The sequence below is a fragment of the Eurosta solidaginis genome, chromosome X, assembly GCF_040869045.1.
Source record: "Eurosta solidaginis isolate ZX-2024a chromosome X, ASM4086904v1, whole genome shotgun sequence".
In the NCBI taxonomy this organism is placed as follows: domain Eukaryota; kingdom Metazoa; phylum Arthropoda; class Insecta; order Diptera; family Tephritidae; genus Eurosta; species Eurosta solidaginis.
This window is the reverse complement of record NC_090324.1, coordinates 205017243-205036723: the sequence shown is the minus strand read 5'-3', so window position 1 is coordinate 205036723 and position 19481 is coordinate 205017243. Positions and strand designations below refer to the sequence as shown.

Genomic DNA, 19481 nt, shown 5'->3' with positions numbered 1-19481 from the left:
TTTGTTCTATTTATAGAACTACAACGATTTAACCAATTTTGTCTATTTGTATGAGTTAATATGGGATTGCCTGTATTGCTTTAAATGTATAAAAACATTTATTTGAAGCAATTTTTAATTTTATAACTTATTTAATAATTTGGGAAAAATTTAAACAACGTGACATCAGGACGGACAAGGCGACAGCTGTTTCGATTATACCTTGTAAATCTCTTCAAAGCCTTTTCTCCCGGGAGTGGGATTTGAACCCGCACTCCTACGATAGTTGAAAGTGTTACAAACGCATTCAGCCAACGTCATGCCTTAGTTGTTGAACAATTGTGGTGTGTCGAAACTCGGCATGGGAGTGGAGGCACCACGATTGTGTTAGGATTAAAATTAAAAGAAAAGAAAGAAAGGCGAGAGATATTTCTCGTTATAAATAATGCTTTATTTTAAAGTGGCAATAGTTGCGTAGAACAAAATAATTTACCTTGTATAATAAAAATGTGGCGGGGCTCCTCGGACGGTGTCTCCGGTTTTAAGGGGAAGCTTCCCCACACGATTGTACCGGCATGCATGTATATGTGCGGCATGTGGGCGAATAAGTCGATAAAGTGTTGCTGTTAGGGTGGCGCAATTTAATAAGAATTTAGGCTTCGGGCCTAAACATGCCGGCCCCTTGCGACACGCAACAGTCCAGACTCCGCCCGACCGTCCCCGACCCCGATTAGTCTTAAAATTAAATTCTAGAGCTAAGCGGTGCGCACCGGATGGCGCGGCGGCATCCTCATTGTCTTCGCCGTGACCTAGAGCTAGGATGAAAAGAAAAAATTAACGGAACCTGCATGATATATATTTCTTGCCATTCAAATAAAAACTTCATTTATTTCAAAAAGTACTATTTACATGTATAAACTTAAATAATGAACTGAATAACCATTAAGGTATACTAGATCGGGTAGGTACCCGAAAGTACCCACCCGAAGTTTGTGCTTTGTGCGAGCAGCGACGCATAAACTTGTGGGTCCGCCAGGCGCATGTGCTCGTGCGGAACCGCGACGGTGGGGTCGACGTTGTACGTGGGGCTGATGCATCTAAAACCATGGACGCAAACAGCGTGAGTCATCACCGTCTTCGTTTGTCCATGTTTGCCCCGAAATCGAATAAAACAGCCGGATTCACTGGCGGCGTGGGTCGTCGGCAGTGCTAACTCTCGCGCCAGCCTACGGTCGATCGTTGTGCGGGGGGAACATGTATCGAGGAGTGCACGAATGAAGTGCAACCGCCCCCGGCTTCCGCCTTCACGACTGCAGTTGGCGCCAGGATAGCCATTGGGCGGAGGCTTGGGCCAGCTGTAGTGCGGGCCGGAATGACTCCGTTCCGGAAGAACTGTTGTGAGGTAACTGGCGCGGCCGAGTGGCAAGTCTACCGTCCCTGTGGTCGAGCTGCTGTTTTCTGGAAGTACATAGCTGGCGCGGCCGAGAGGCCAGTCTACGCTCGCGCGTTCTTCGTGGTGATCGCGTGCGTCGTTGCGTGGGTGGGCGGAAAGGCCGTGATTCCGCTCCACTTTCCTGTGGTTTTTCGTGCGCGAGTAGGGGTCGGAACGGCGGTGGGTCCGGTCCCCTTGTGTCGGAACTGACTATATATAGGAGCCCGCTCCACTCCCGGCTGGTAATTGCTGCTCGTCGGTAAAGGCCGACTCGGATGCGTGGAGAGACAGCGCCTCATCTAGCGTCTCGTCGTTCACATCCTGCATTGTAAGCATCCGCTCATACCCTTCTCCCTCTTCTTCCATTAACAGCTGGTTCCAGCTCTTCGGCGGCTCTGGCTCGGACGACAAGTCCTCCATCGACAGGTGCAGTGTGGTATGATGGTTGCTACCACATCTTCGGCACCTGCCCTGACTCGTGCAGTCTCAGGCATGATGTACTATCGACAGACAGTTCTGGCAATAATTGACTTTTATAATCTAGCGCAGTCGTTGCAACGGAGACTTTGCGTGATATACCGGACACGGACTGATCGGATGCTGGGCTTTACATAGATGGCACGGCTTTGGGTAGCGAGCGGCCTGGCGCTCAGTCCTCCTGCGTAGCGAAGCGTAACGAGTCATTCTATTCAGAGAGTGTGGAAGAAAAATAAACGGAAACTCTGTTGGTTTCATCATGACTATGCCACGCGTTCGGTGGCGAGTAAGCACTAACTTTGTTAATTAAGTTTTTGCGTATGGGTAGGGTGAACCTCGGTAGCTGCCTAAGACGATATTCATAGCTCGCGCATGTTACGTGCATGGGCTCTTTCAATTCACGTTATGTGCCTGGGTCTTTAGTGCCCTATTTTCATTATTTTGTGTCACCCGGTAGCGTTTTAGCTAGCCCGGCCTATTAGTGCAACCGAAAAATGGGCATTTTGGTACCGAGCCGGGTAGAGAGTGTATAACGTGGGTTCTTTTGAGTCGCTGTTATTTGTGTTGTTGGTGCTAAAAGCCAACAACTTTCCTTTCCTTTTCCTCCGCAAAAAAATGTTTGCATTGCAAAATTTTAAGCCATATAAAGAAAAAATAAAAAAAATAAAAATGTTTGTTTTGGAAGAGGGGAGAAATTTATAAAGCGTATAATTTTTTATTTTTTTGTATTGCCCTTCGATTATTTGTTCAAATTTTCTCCAGTTTAATTGACGGCCTTTAGCAAATGACACGGTTCCCGAAGTGTATTTGGCTCCGATACCGATTTGTCAGAAAAGGGTTTTTGGGTACCCGTTTGCATCCCTAATATAATGTACATTTAAAACTCGGCATATATATGTACATACGTTGGTATATATATATGGACAGTCAGTGCACGGACCTTACCGCATTGGTAGATTTACTAACTTTTCTGACCCATTTTCATTTTCTACTACTACTACCACCGAGGCCCAAAATCTACCAATATTTCAGTATTTTCGCTTTGAGAACAAATACTGTGATCATTTTGTAAACGTATTTAATTGCTGAGCACAACCAAATAATATTAAGCGGATACACTAACCACCCCAACGAAATTAGAACAAAGGTGTGCAAAAATTCAAAACGGAAATAAATTTGTTTATAAAATAAATGTAGTAACTGAGCACGCAAATAATTTTCGGATTGTCATCTTTTTGTGTGTGTGAATACTTTGCCGAATAACATGCCGAAATCGGTTATTTTGTGGCAAGATTTTTGGTTCATTGGAAAATTGTTGTGGTAGTTAGACGTTTTGGTATGTGATTTATTTTAGGATTTGTTTGTTTTACAATAAATAGGGAATTTTTTGGTACAAGTATAAACTGTAGCTATTGTTTTCTTGAAACTTCTACTACCATTTTTCGTCTACCAACATTCTGCTTTTAAAAAAGTCCGTGCACTGGTAGATATTTAACAGCAGCAAAGACAAAAAAATTGCGCACATTCATACACACCCGTGTATAGAATGTAAATTCTTCTGAATTGAACAAATGGGAATAATCGAAAGATTTTCCGTTACTTCATTCTTTTTACTACGGCGCGTGGCTTGCGTAGCACTATTAAGTGCATGGTGGAGGCATACGCGTCGCGAAAAGAAATTTACCAAAAAAATATTATTTTAAACAAAGCGTTTAAAATTTTGTAAAAATTAAAAATTAACAATTGCCGACCGTTTTAATTTACGTGTGAGCTACGGTGGTGGATTGTTGGTATGCGCTGACCAGCGTGAGGATTGGTCACTAGGACAATCTACGAGTATATTTTCATGGAAATAGGCGGTAGGAAATCTGGAGCAACGGTAAATCTCATAAGAAAGCCTTTCGACGTCGGCAAGGTGAGTTTCCGCTACCGCTGTACTTTTCCTGGGATCCTCAGACTTCATTTTCTCATTGAGCGACGATATAGGACAATTCGCAGCGTTAAAACTGGTAGTGGGTGACAAAGCATCCATTTTCTCGCAAGATACTCGCAAGCAATTCGACACTTGCCAACAAATTTATGATTTGACAGCTTACGTATAGTATTTTCTTTTGCATCACGAAAGGCTTTAACGTTTTGAGTGCTGACTTATAATTTCACGTTTGTTTAAGCCAAAACAAATGGAAACTGTTTTCATTTAGCCGTACCAATTTAAAAAAATGGTATTTTCACACATTCTGCTAAGCTATCAAATAGATCCAAACTGGTACCTGCTCCAAATGTCGTCTCAACAGGCTTTAGAGAGAAATAAGCCGATGCGTTGATATTGGAGTTAGCAGTAAATGTGCATTTTAAATTTAGAATGAACGGATTTTACAATGCTTTAAGTCATAATTGCATGTATATGCAAAAGTTAAACTACTTTTCCATCTACAATTTCGTTTTTTTTGGTTTTCCTGACAAGTTTACTTGAATGTCCCCACTCACTGTAAACAATTAAGTTGTGTTATATGTAAACATTTACTAAAATTTTTTAGTAAGAAAACTTTATATTTACTAGGTGAATACGAAAAGTATATTCATTTTAGGGGAGCACAAATTAAACTTTATAATGTATATTGGAACGATTTTCCGTCATCCCTTGTCAAATTTGGTTTTGAGACAAACCGTTTTCGGCGTTGTGCCATCATCAGTGTCGATTTTCGTTCTGATCTGTTGTTGTCATTTGTCCTGTATTTATAGTTCGTAGGTATATGAGCAGGTATTGTCAAATTGATGCTTGTGTATATTTAGTTATGTGTATGTGCTGTGTGTTCAGAAGGTCAATCTACTAAAATTACGGATTTTTACCTGCCCCAGTCAGCACACAAATCGATCAGTAAAAACCACTCTCGGTTCTGAATGAACATACAGCACATACACATAATTAAATATACACAAGCATCAACTTGACAATACCTGCTCATATACCTACGAACTATAAATACAGGACAAATGACAACAACAGATCAGAACGAAAATCGACACTGATGATGGCACAACGCCGAAACCGGTTTGTCTCAAACCAAATTTGACAAGGGATGACGGAAAATCGTTCCTATATACATCATTTATCCACTCTGTCGGAAAATCAACCAAACAAAACTTTATAATATTGCCTGTCGCATTAAATTCGCACCAAGAAAAAAAAACCGCCGTTGTCGATTGCTAATTGACTGTGTCTTTAATAATTCATTTTCCTCTTTTTATAATAGGGGGACTCATGAAAGCATATAAACTTATAAGGTGTAATATTATATCCATTTACACACGCGGTTATATGAACGCACCTAGTAATACTCTTGATAAACTTGATTGTTTTTCAGCTGTATTATTGCCAAACAAAATTTTTTTGATCGTTATACAAATTAAAAAAATGTCAAGATTAAGTGAAAAAGCAAAACTAAAATACATTTACTTGCTGATGTTGGAGATTTCTGATGAAAATGCCGGCTGTAATGTCTGCAAGGTTGCATTCCTTTGAGTTTACCGCGTTTACACAATGAAATGTGCGCGTAAATTTATGCAAATTGTGTAAATGATTTTTCATACAAAATTTGACAGCTCGTTTACGCACTAGATAAATTTATACGTTTACACACTTTATAAGGCATTTATACGGTTAAACGAGTCCCCCTAATATTTTCTTAAATCTAATTTACAGTTTGTCAACTTCCAATTCCAATAAGCGGTAAGTTCTTCGCCTGTACCTATGAGCCTACGTATGTGTGTATATGTACAAGAGAGCGTGGACAAGTCGCGCTTGTTAGTAGGTATACACACACCGCATGCACATAGGTACAGTTGAATACAGACTGTATTCATGCATTTACTTACATTAGGGTGGTGCTAAAAGGTTAAGGTAAGTAAATTGGTAAGTAATTAAAATCATTAATTTGATTATATTTAATTTAATTACGTTTCATTTTATTTACATTTCATTTTCAGGTATTAATTTATAAACTAGTCTGCTTCAACAATATATTTGTCTCTTTGTGAATTATCGTATAATTCAGCAGCTTAAATGTTTCTAAGGTGCGTTCAGATGATGATAAATTTATCCACTATTTAGATCCAATAATTTTGGTGACAGCTGCGACAACATCGTGCCTGTGGTATTGCATTAGCTTCTAGTGTTTTGGCATATGGCATGGGTATATCGACGCCACATACACGCCATACGGCGCATCCAAAATGGAAGAAAGTTTCGTCCTCCGTAATACGCGCACAAATTTCAGCGCCAACATCATGCTGTGGCTATCCCTGTTCCACAGTGACAAGATGATGCGTTACTGATTTGTAAATGGTATCTATATGAAGTGGGCGTAAGAAAGGCCAGTTTATAACCTCAGCTTCAACGCCCTTCTTGCTAGTTCGGCTGCAACTGTTAGGGAAGTTTTCTATTGCCCTCGAATGTGCTACCAATGTAAGGCGATTGTCAGGTTTCATAATTCTTGCCTTACCAATGGGTAATAAATATCTGTGTCTCATACTTTATCATGCACTGCCACATAACACCCCATTTCCGAGGCACACCACGGGATCAGGGTCGCGTATGGCATACTTCACCAAACGAATATCCTCGCTGGCATAAGGTGAAATTACCTTTAAGCCAGGGCAAGGTGCATACCAAGCAGCAAAGCACTGTGAATGTGGATCGGCCACACACATCGCAGTGCCATTGGGACCACGAGAAGCGATTGGCACATTGGCCATACAGGCAGACATGTAAAATGCTTTAGCTGCTGAAGTTAAGGGTCATGACTTCGTAAATTGGTCTTAACCCTGCCATTGCCGCACAAAACCCAATGCCCGTGAAAGATTCTCACAGTGATATAAATCCCATGCATAAACCTGCCCTTAACTTGTTTTGAGTTCGCGGGTAGTTGTTGCATGATCGGTGGCTATCCAAATCAAGCGTTATATTTTGGTGGCCATGGCTATGATGAAGTTTTGTTTCTCGATCCACATACAACACAGCGACGCAATTGAGTTCCATGCTGCACTTCATCAGCGTTATGCTCATAATCATATGTCGCATATGTTTTCAACAAATGGATCCCGCAATGGCGATGTGCTTTTTCTGCCAATCACGCCTCAGCTTCGGAAGTTCCATCGAGAGCCTCACACCTCTAGCGTTTTATATGTTTACAAATTTAAAGATGTCCGTGCAAAAGAAGCACGCTATTTCTGAAAGCACAATCGGTTTGAATGTTATAAAACAATTTGGTGCTTAACTGACTGGAAAATATGAACACAAAGAGTGACCAATCACTTGACTTTCTGCCCCGAACTTGTAAGCAAGGACTCATTGTGATCGCTTCGGATGCTTTCAACACCATACCCGAGCAAAAGTGGCGATGGTTACAATTTTGCAGATGCTAGTGGTTTTTTTTTTTTTTTTGGACTCAGCTGACTGCAAACTGTTGTGGCCTACAGATATCTGAGATATACCTACGGACAATAACGAGTTTATAAAATGTGGATCTGCCTATCGCTTCAAAGTACCGGCTTCGAACATTATCAAGCCTGAAAACAGTATGGAAGATTTGGAAGAAGGATTTCAGGTTATTCAAGGTAATCTACAGAGGTTCAATGTATGGGCTCTTGAACGTGAGCTGCGACGCATCAGCTGTATGCTGCAAATCGAACACTGACTGAATACAATTAGCCTACAGGTCTATATTATTCAATATTAGGTGGTTTTACCTTTTCGACTTCATCTTTCCTTTGATGTCAGGTATCAGGAAGATCGCAATCGAGTTTTAAAAACCTGGTGGATTAAACACATTAGTCCTCAATTTAAAAAACGCAACGACTCAATCACAATTGGCACTGATGATGACTGCCAGGAATGGGAATGAGCTCTTGGTGAGTGATATCCATAATTAGCCATAAAAATAAATCGATTTACGAAGCCTTTATCATTGGCAATTTATAGGGAAATACATGTTTTTCAAAAAATGCTTTTATAACCATTTATATTTTTTGAACATGGGGTTGGGTTTTCATTAAAAAATTATGACATGCTACAAATACAGAAGTCATTCCTACTGCCCCCTCCGCAAGTAATTCAAAATGAAAACAATCTGTAGATAAAAAGACAGTGACCACCCGGCCCACGCCGGCTCGATGGATACTGTGATTTCAATTTACCCTCTTCGTATTTCCGTTTATGAAATTATTGTAGAATTACAACCCTAACAATCTCTAATATACCTTACTGAGGAGCAGCAATTTAATTTTTTATAAATACATACATATTAAAAAAACAACCTCGAAGTGCATGCTTTGTTCAGCGAATATCTTGCAGCGCTTATGGACATGTTTAGGCGCTTAAGTCGAGCTGAAAAACTAGTTTTTAATCTTCTAAAATCTCTTAAAGAATGGCTAAATAAATTTAAAATTTAGTGACTAAAACTAGAAAACGTTTAAACCGAAAAACTTTTTGCATAGATATCAAGTGATTCCAACTTGTTAACTTGGTCCAAAATCAAGGACTTCAAAGTACAAATAACCAATGTTACACGTCCGGTAAGCAACGCTGGTAGGTGATAACATAAAGACTTTCCCCCACCAGTTGGCATTAGTACAAAGCAGCCATGTCCCCATAAGGCAGCATTGATAACTTGCAATTGGTTGGGTCGAAAGCTTTTCAAACCAAATTACTACTTAATGCCGCTCTGACTTGTTGTAAATAGTGATAATTACAGGAATCGAACTCCCCTGTGATACCGTCATTATGTGTGCCTGCATGGAAATTTCCAGGTACCTTTTGTACCGTCGCTTTAACAGTTGATGCCAAATTTGTTGAAATAGTACGATTTTGTGATAGACTTGCTAATCTACTTGCAGTACTTTTGGATGGCATATCGTCTTGCTGGGCTAAACTCATATTATTTGTTGCGGTGCCAACGGCATAAACTCTTCATGCAAATTTTGTGAATCTCTTCCGGGCTGATAGTCTCTGTCCATAACATAGTTAGACCTAACTGTTGTGGGAGCGAGAATACTGTCATCTTCATCTTCGCTTACTGTAATATTAATTGTCGCTGTATCATTATTTTTATTTGACTTAAGTTCGAAATAATTATTGATTTAATAAAATCAGGAAAGAGTGGGTGTTTCGGAGGTTATCTATGAATCTGTCTATACGTTCATAATTATGAATAGCCCGCCCCTATCTAGCATATTTCTTAATCCGATTCACCTTTTAAGAGGCATTGCCCACTCAGCATTTATGTAATTAACTTTGAATTTGGATTTACTTAACTTAAATTGGAAAGTTGACTAATTAATGAGTTATACAATTTAACAACAGGCATATCCAGATATGAACGCTTGTAATCTTCAAAAAATTTAATATGTGTAGTTTTCCAATCACATGGTGGAATCATGTTTGCATCTAATATGGTTACTTTAGGTGATGGAAGTTTTGAATCACTTTCACTTCAGCTTTCTGAATCTTTTCTGGCTATCTTTGTTGATTGAATAATGAGTTTTATGCCAAAATTCACACAGAGGCTTAATGAAATAATTATCCAAGGGTTCTACACTACATTAAAGCCCTAATCGTACTCAATCTTCCATACAAAATACAAATTCGTAATTATATCATTATTTCTGTATTGAATGCCTAATCGAGTGAAAATTCCAGTCGGTTTTGCTTGGTGCTTTCGCATTCAATGTAGCAAATGACAATAAGGATATTATACGAAAATAGAACACCACGAAAAAAACTCAAAATTAAATTTCCCTGCATTTGCTGCAAAAGAAAATAACTTCTTTTCGAAAATAGGCACGTATTTGGTTAGGTGCAACCTCCATGGGTAGTTGCGCATGAATGGTATCTTTGATTGTATTTATAATTAAGAAGGATACTGTTGCTTTTCATTTTTAACTATATTTTTTTTTTTTTTTTTTGTAATAGTTATTTCAAGATTTTGGGTGATGGGATGAATTTTGATAAATTCTGTTGGTCTCGCGCCTTTGGCCGAGGGCATAGGTGTTCTGTGATCCTCGCTCGAGATGAGCGAGTAAATTTGGGTTGATTTGGTGTCCTCTCTCGGAGAGCGAGTGAATTGTGGGGTGGTTTTTGAAAATTTAAATCTAATGGGCCGAATGCCTTTAGGTTCTGCGGCAGATATCGGATCTGCGTTAGGTTATTGGTTGGCCTCGTTCCGGGTGAACGAGAGCAGGGGTTGATTTTCGGAAAATTGAAAGACGGGTTCCCGAGAAGAAGCGTGGGATTGATTTTTTTTTTTTTGAAAGGAGGGATGTGGAGGAACGGAGGGATTGTTAAGAGGAGCTCTATCTCCGTGAGAAGAAGGATCAGTTTGACCAAAGGTCGTCTGACTTGACCCTTCTCGGTTCTGCGGTCGACTACACGTACACGGTTATCTTCGCCGGGGTGTCCGTTGACGACTCTACCTAACCTCCATTCGTTGGGAGATAAGTTGTCCTCTTTGAAGACAGCGAGTGTAGGTTTTACGTGAGTGCCTGTCTTCGAAGACCTAACCTCACGCATGTACCAAGTACACAGGTCAAAGCAGGTCTGACCAGCCCCCAAGGCTCGCTTACCTTGGTACCAATCGATAATGTGAGTGGACACATCATCACCTTGGTGGGGTTGGAGGCCTATCTAACACCTCTTCCATTCTATGGGTCATGGTACCCGGTTGCAATGCAACTCCACATTCGAGCTGACCAACTCTTACCGCATTCGGATATCAACCACAGCCACCACGATGCTCCCAAAGGGGCCAACCGCAACCGAACAGAAACGGAGCAAGCTCCGCGGGCTATCTGTTCCCCGTGGTACCACTTTAAAGTCTTGGTCTGACTTTCGCAGCCGAAGCCAATTCCGGTTGAGTATCCACCTACTCCGGACCGGCCGCCTAGGGGTGAGGTGGGGTTAGAACCCCCCGCATCCACGAACACACACACGAATTAACCACCACGGTCACCACCACGTCTCCTCCGTCTAAGCACCTCCAAAGCATACCTATTGAGCAAATCAATAGTCCGACTAGTGGAGAGCGCTCCACTAACATCAACCCTACCTTCTTCAACATTAACCCCACAACTACCCAAATCCCTTATGTCCGAGTACTCCGGGCACTCGCACAACACATGCACCCAGTCCTCACATGCAGCCCCACATACACACCCCTGCGTTTCGCTCAAGCTCCACTTATGCAAGAATGCATTAAGAGGACCATGACCCGTAAGCAGAAAACCCAGGCTCAGATTAAATCTGAAGTCTGGATTTTCCGCCACAAATGAAACGTCCCGGATGTACACGTACGTCACCCTGCCGTTGGGACTATTCTTCTAGCGCTCCTGCCACTTCCCTCTAACCACCCCTTCTAATCGACGCCTCTTTTCCAACCATCCACTCTCCACATTATCGTCGGTGGCCCATTCATCCTCCAGCAGCGGCAAACTTGCCCTCCTTCTCAGCCTGAAGGAAACAGCGCGCTGTATAACCACCAGGTCGAGAGGGGTTGTACCAAGAAACACCTGCATCGCATCCGTGGAAACGGTACGACACAAGAGCAAGCATGGGAGCATCATGCACCTCTGTATGCTCAGCACGCGTCTCTGACCATGAGCAGTCATGACCGTTCGGTACCATATGGCGGCACCAAAAGTAGCACATGCTACGAATAGGCCACGATATATTGTACGAACGGAATGATACGTCGTAACTGCCCCGAAACATTCTGCATCTTGTCCCTGACAGCATCCAAGTGTGGTAGGAAGTTCATTCGCTCACCCATTGTCAGCCCCAGGTATTTGACTTTCGTCGCATATCTGATGCTGACCCCGCCAATGCGGACAACCGGTGGGCGATTCTGTGACAATCTGCCTTTCAGCAGCATCATCACAGTTTGTCCACCGAAATATCTACGCCAACATGGGCGCCCCAGCCAGCCACTATTTGACATAGGGACTCACTGGTACGCTCAATGCTGGCGCGAGAATCCCCCTCCACTAATAAGAGGAGGACATCCGCATAGGCGCAGAGTTTGCAAAGATGCTCGAGTTGCCTTAACAGGGAGTCCATCATCATGTTTCATATATATGGACTACAGATGGATCCCTGCGGACAACCTCGAGCCACCTCCCTTTCCACACTTTCACAGGCACCAACGACAGTAGCTCGTCTGTCCGAGAAATAGCTCTGCCACAAAGCAATTTCTGGGCAGCCGAGCTCCACTAACCGCTCGATAACCCTATCCCAGCGCAGGTAGTCAAACGCCCCCCTGAAGTCAATAAATATGCCTAAGAAATATGCCTTCTCTCAACACAGTCTTGGACATGCATCCAGGCGTCTTCAATGCTGCGTCCTTTCCTGAATCCAAACTGTATATCCGACTGGTTACCCCCAACTAGCTCCTGAAGCCGCTCAACCATAACCCTCTCCAGCACTTTACCAAGCACTGGAAGAAGGCTGATACCTCGGTAAGACCGAGGATCAGATCTTATTTTGTCAGGCGACTTCTAGAGAACGACAACCCTAGCAGCTTTCCACTCACGTGGGAAGTAACCCTCCCATATACATTTATCATAAACGGCTTCCAAGTATTCCGGAATAAACTTCCACAAACACTTGCACATTTCTCCGTTTATCCCATCCAAACCCGGAGACCGTTTAGACCTAACCAGGCCAAATGCATATTCCAACTCTTCAACTTCTAGTGGAGGTACAGGTACATCCTGTGCAAGGGGAGCTACCTGAACATCCGCCCTAGGAAAGAACCTTTCGATAAGCAGCTCTGAACATTCCCTCCATGTTGATATTGTTCTTTCGCCTACACGGAGGGAATTAACTTCGGTCTGGCGGCGACCCCTACAGATCTTATAGACCTGTCCCAAGGGGTCGTGCGAGTTTTCTGACACGAAGTTGCGCCATTGTTCTTCATTGTTCATGAGAGTAACATCAATGTCACTCTTGCCCATGGGCCCATCGAATGTGTACCACTCACTCGGTTCGTTCACAACATGAACGTGAGAAGTGAGTACCCACTCGCCCAACGCCTCTCCCCGTCCATTACTAGCATATCCAGGAGAAGTCCTGGATATTTTGCTATGCCATATAGGGGATACGGCATTGGCATCCATACCAATGATAACTGGCGTGCTACTCAAAGGTAGTAGCACCGTATCGAGGTATTGGATATATGGTTCCATGGGTTCCCCAAACTTACAGTATATGTTTGCAAAGATGGCTCTACCGAAAGAGCCCTCAATGCTCACACACACTCCCCAATCAGAAGCATTCAACAACAAGCATTCATAACTAGGCTCATTCACCACAACTGCAGCATTGCCCCGAAGGTCACAAAAGGACCTAAACCCTCCAGGAAGCCCTCTCACCACACCATTGGTAGTGTAGGGTTCCTGGAGCAGGGCAATCCTGCAACTCTCATCAGCCATACGCGCCCCCAATTCACACACAACGGAGTACGCTCCCTGACAGTTGAGTTGAAGAAATAAACCCATTAATGTCTGGCGATTGCACGGGCAACAACGGCAGCATATGTCGGGCATTCCGCCGACATCATAAGATGTGCGGCGGGTCTGCCCCTAAATGCGCAATTTCGGCAATGCACCCCATTAGGGCACTTTGCCTCAATATGCCCTTCCTGCTCGCACCTCCGACAGACGGCAGCCTTCAACCCACAGTCCCTCACCTGGAGATCAAAACTCAGGCAACGGAAGCAGCTGTAGGTTTGGTTCTCTGGCCGAACCGGGAAGGAAAACCATTTAACCTAGCAACGGCCCGCATCCAAGAGGGGGGACATTAACTTGTCCGGTCCCTCCAGGGTGACGGTCACCGTTGCTCCATCGACGTCCGCCTTCCAAGGTCGGCTGATCAGCTTAACCTCTGACTGCTGACACTCAGGGTCGACCTTCGTGAGGTTTAGGCGAAAGACCTTCTCCATGAACTCGTCAGGGGAGATTTGCGCGTAAACCCCCCGAATGACCACCCTGGTGCCTTGCTTCCGGTTCTCGCACACTTCTAGCCCCACCTCAGAAAACTTCTTATTCTCGAGGACTTTATCCCGCTCCTCCTTGGAGGGTAGGCGAATAACTACCCCACCCGACCGCACAGGTTTCACTTGGTGCACTCGTACACCAAGTGTCGGCCCAACCTCCTTATTTATTTTCTCCACTACCTCTTTTGCAGATACCCCGGGTTTGCCGCCCTTGACGACCGCCGACCAGGTGTGGAGCGCCTTTGGGACAGCAGGCGCAGGTACGATGGCAGCCGGGACCGTCTTGCTCGGAGGCGGCATCGCCAAACGATCTGCGGTGGCAGATCCACCGCTGCGTGGGGATGCACCCCCAGCATGACGCCCCGTAGTGAAATCGCCTCAATTTGACGGCGGAGTCGGGCATTCTCGGCTATAGCCGTCATTAGGAGGGCCTCATACTCTGAGGAAACCTCCATCAGCCTCTCCGCAAACTTAAGGTCTGCGCCGCTGTCTCCAAAGACCACCCTGCTAAAGCTGGCGGTGATCCTCTTTAGGGCGACCACCCAGGAGTCATCCACTCCAGAGGTAGCCCTAGAAGCACTAGCGTTCCCGCCAGCTGCGGGGGATCCCCCACTCGCAGTCTTACCATCAGCGGACTGACCGCCAGAAGGCTCGGTGCCAGCAGGGGGACCACAGCTGTCAACAGCGCCAGCGCCCTCCTCCCCCGATTTCTCCACCGTTTTCTCCCCCCCCCCCCCCCCCCCCCCCCCCCCTAAAGATTTCACCGACTCATTTGCGTCCTTGCCCGCAGTTATACTACCGTCGATTGCATCCTCACCGTCAGCAGCAGTCTCTGGCACGCCATCGGCTGCTTTACCGTCGGTTGAGGCGCCAGCGACAGTAGTCCGGCCACCCCCCGCTACATCGGATTTGTCCCAGCTTAAGGGACATACCCCGGATTCCGGCAGACTGGGTAGGTCCGCGTCGTCGTCGGATTTCGGGAGAATACTCTCCTCATCCTCCGACTTCGCGGACTTACTCGGCCCGCCCTTGCCCCCCTGCTCAGCGATTTTCGAGGTGGTCGCCCTCCCCGACGCCACCGGTATCCCGGACTTACCCGCTTTTTTCTCCGCTTTGCGACCGGTTTGCACCGCGGTAGCCTTCCCGGTGTTCGTCTTTAAAAACTGCCGCGAACATACCCCCCTTTATCCTCTCCCGAGGTCGACCCATCAGCGGCCGTCGAAGAACGACCTCCAACGGAAAGCGGCCCGGGCGCTTTTTTGCACCACCCCTCATTCCCACAAAGCACCACCCCACAGAAGCCAAACCCGGTTACGCTTATACGACACGGCTGTGGAAGTATACACCAGGAGAAGACCGATGCCCACTGGGCGAATGTAGGCTGCCCTAAGTTAGAGGGCTATAACCACTCAGAACCAGTGGTCAGCAGCAGTAGCAGCCCAACCCGTCAGCTATAGCAATAGCGCGGTGACGTAGCTCGTACGTTGTTTGTCAGCAAAGTGCTGACGTGGTCACTACCACCCACCCCGACGGACGGAACACTGTTCCCTGTATCGGGGGACGAGTCGACCGGCACGAAAGCTATGCCGAGTTGAACGGGCAGACTATAAACGCTACAGCTGATACTGCCACTGATACAAGTATGGCTTAATGCCCCCTCACACAGGCAGTCCAAAATTGCTCACTGAGCAAGTAGTCCAACACTGCTCCCAAGCGGAACAGTGTAAAGTCACACACAAGTTTTCAACTGGGTACTCACTCACAGCCGATTGAATGCGCGCACACACAAGTATACCTCCACGTGCAAGCACCTTGAGGTTAGGGCGAAAATTGGTAGCAACCAAAATCACCGCGCACAAAATTAGGGCTCCGCCGGAGATTGACCTTCGACTGACCGCTAAATTGGGGCTCCAACTGTCTAACACTTTATACACTTCACAACAACAAAGGTTTTTTCCGCCCCCTTTGTGTATGCTACTAAACTCACTTATGGCACCCAACAAGATTTATATTACAACCGTCCGCAACGAAATCCACACTCAGAGAGTGGCCTATTTGAAGACAGCGAGATCTCCCACTTGTATGTTTTCTTTGGGATGCTTGCACTTCACACGCTTTTGAAGTTCGGATAGATATTCGGTTTTCCATCGCCGGCAGAAAGTTTGATGGAGGGCCTTGAGCTTCTGCCATCTGTTTATCATGGAGGCAGGGCTTTCGTTCACATCCGGTTCTGGCGGCGCCAGAAGACGGCTGCCCGTTAGGAAATGTTCTGTGGTTAGTGGTTCCAGATCCGTTGGGTCATTCGACCCTGGACTGAGGGAGCGCGAGTTGAGGCACGCCTCAATCCTGTACAAAAGTGTTTGGAACTCCTCCATGGTGTACTTATGGGGAGACGCGATCTTTTTGAAGTGGCTTTTGATGCTCTTCACTCCCGCTTCCCACAGGCCGCCCATGTGTGGAGCGGCGACGGGAATAAAATGCCAAGTTAATGCTTGATGGCTGTACTTGGAGACTGTTTTGTCTCGGCTTTCTGACAAAAAGGCTTTAAATTCTGATCGTCAAGATCTTGACGCTCCGACAAAGTTTGTGTCATTGTCGGAGTAGATGTTTTTCGGACATCCTCTTCTCGCAATAAAACGCGAAAATGCTGCGAGAAAGCATGGGGTACTCAGGTCACTAGTGGCTTCTAAGTGGATGGCCTTAGTGGAGAAACAGACAAAAAGACATACGTAGCCTTTGGACAGTCGAAATCCCCTACCGCGGTAGCTTTTGATGTCGAAAGGCCTCGCAAATTCTACCCCGGTATTGGTGAACACGCGGGTAAGAGTAGTACGCTCGCAGGGAAGGGTATCCGTAAGTTGGGACTGCGCCTGCTTTCGGTGAATAATGCAGGTTTTGCAATTGTGGATGATGGCTCTGATCATGGTCTTGACATTCGGAATCCAATATTGGGTTCGGATAAGACGGAGCATGAGCTGGTTCTCGCCATGAAGGGAATCATGATGAAACATCATGACTGTAAGGTGAGACAGCCTACAATTGTAAGGCAGGATGATCGGAAGACGCTTGTTGTAAGACATATCTTTTGAAGCCCCTACACGCTCCCCTGTTCTAATAATATCATCTTTGTCGATGTATGGGTTGAGTGGCAGTAATTCACTCTTGCGATCAGTAGGTTCTCTATTTTTCAATTTTAAATATTCCATACCGTAGAATTGTTTCTGGCATACTCGTATTAATGCTTGAGTCGTTGCCTTAATCTCCTCGGCTAGGATTATGCACGGCTTTTCGTGGAAGTCTGCTTTAGTTTTAGGATGCGTTCTTTTATAGAATCTCCTAACATAAGATAGGACTTTCAAAGCTCGTGACAAATCTGAAAATCGGTCAAGAATATCTATATGATCTACCCTTGTCGTGGCATATAATTGCGCTCTCTTTTCCTCAACGGACGTGTTGTAATCGGCGTCTTGTGCTGGCCAGTAAGAATTGTCTTCTTGTAGCCAAGAAGGACCCTGCCACCACAACGAATTATTGACCAAATCTGACGCTAGTAGTCCTATGCTTCCTAAATCCGCTGGGTTACATTCCGAGTCAACGTGAAGCCAGTCCTTGTTACCGACAATGTCGATGATCTTGGTGATTCGATGCGCGACGGAGGTTGACCAAATACAGGGAGGCTTGCGTATCCATGCGAGTATGATGGTTGGATCCGTCCAGAGGTGAAATTTTGCTGGTCCCAAATGAATGTTTCGGTATATTGATTCCATCATTTCTGCGAGCATCACGGCGCCGCAGGGTTCTAAACGTGGTAGCGAGATGGTTTTCACTGGAGCTACTCTGGTTTTTGCTAAGAGTAAGTGTATGAAAACCTGATCGTCTCTTTTTACGTGCATATATACCGCTGCAACATATGCTTTCTGGGAAGCGTCACAGAAGCCGTGGATTTCTATTTTGTCTTCAGGGGAAAAATTTACCCACCGCGGTATCCGTATGTTATCTAATTCGCCATAGTGTTGGATGAAGTTTTTCCACCGTTCTCATGTATTTGGTGCGACAGGCTCGTCCCATCCGGTTCCTTCTAACCAAATATTCTGCATTAATATTTTTGCCACTATGACCATTGTGGCGAGCCACCCTAATGGGTCGAAAAGCTTGGCGACGGCTGACAATATTTCTCGCTTAGTTAAATTTTCCGGATCCTCCAGTGGTCCTGCTTTAAAATAAAAGAGATAGGAGTGCGCATTCCATCTTATGCCCAATGCCTTCACGGTGCTGGTGTCTTCGAACACTAGAAAGTCTTCGCTTTGTCGATCAGTTTTAGACGCCCTCCGAATTTGATTCCATTTTCGAAGTGGAAAAGCAGCTGACTTAAATACCTGCCGGATTTCATCCCTTGCCTTAATGGTCGATGCAATGGTGTGTCCTCCGGATAATACGTCGTCTAGGTATATGCATTCTCGCAGGATGCTCGATGCTGTTGGATGGGAATTCTCAACATCGTCAGCTAGCTGTAGAAGCGTTCTGATGGCCAGGTATGGAACGTTACCGTATTTAGTTCGTAGAGGCCTATTGGTCCACTAATATCTTATCGGAAAACAATCCTCTGAAATTTGGTATGGTTGGCATCCATCCAAATTTGCCTATACATTTTTTCTATATCACTGTTGAAGACAAGACTGGTGCCATTAGCCATCGGGCTTGAGGCATTGAAAACGACTCGGCCTTTTTTCGTTATACTTTCTACTTTGACAATGGCGTGGTGTGGCAGAAAGCAATTATTTGTGTCATCTGCCGCGACTATACTGTAACGAATTTGCTGCAAATCCTCTTATTTGCAATCCTCTGCTAAGTTCGAATCAATAAACTGTTGAATAAATAACTCCAATATTGAATAATGGAAAAATGGCCTTTATTAAAGTACTTCCCAATAACACTTATACTTTGCTACTCGCTGGCTTAATAACCAAACTGATTGATAACTCAAATGAAACTCTACTATTGGCCGCCATATCGCGTGCTTAATCAAACTGATTGATAGCTCAACTCAAACTGAATTACTTCTTACTCGCTTGCGCCACTTTTATAGTTTACGCTGCATACATCTAGGCTCTTCTATTTCCAGAACTTACTAGTTAGTTTCGGCTACAAAATCGCCAGCCACAACTACGTGCACAAATTATTGCCCTCTCTTGTGACAACTCAGATAAGATATATGTATGTGTTTGTGCATTGCCGCTCTGCTGCTCGTATACGTACATATGTGTAGACGCAATTATTTATTCGTTTATGTAGATAAGAAATGATTGAATTATTGATGTGAATGTTTGTAGTTTACAGTCTCTCGAGGACATATAGGCGTATAAATAAATGCATCTGTGTGTGACATCTCTTTCGGCTGCCTTATATATGTGTATACATGATTTGATTATTGACGTAAATACTGCTTGACATGGCCTTAGCATCGCCTTAGTGATGGTATAGCTTAGTGATGCTAATATCCGTGACACTGCCCTCCACCTAAGTCTGATCATCCCGATCAGACAAATCTC

General features: G+C 44.6%; 1 protein-coding gene and 1 pseudogene across 1 annotated transcript in view; one reads left to right on the top strand and one right to left on the bottom strand.

Annotated features, from left to right (window-relative positions):
* Gat (GABA transporter) overlaps positions 1-19481 on the top strand; it is a 1840468-nt gene that overhangs the window by 1027461 nt on the left and 793526 nt on the right. The gene's annotated exons all lie outside the window — the stretch shown is intronic.
* Positions 5992-6968, bottom strand: LOC137234763 (pyruvate dehydrogenase E1 component subunit beta, mitochondrial-like; annotated as a pseudogene).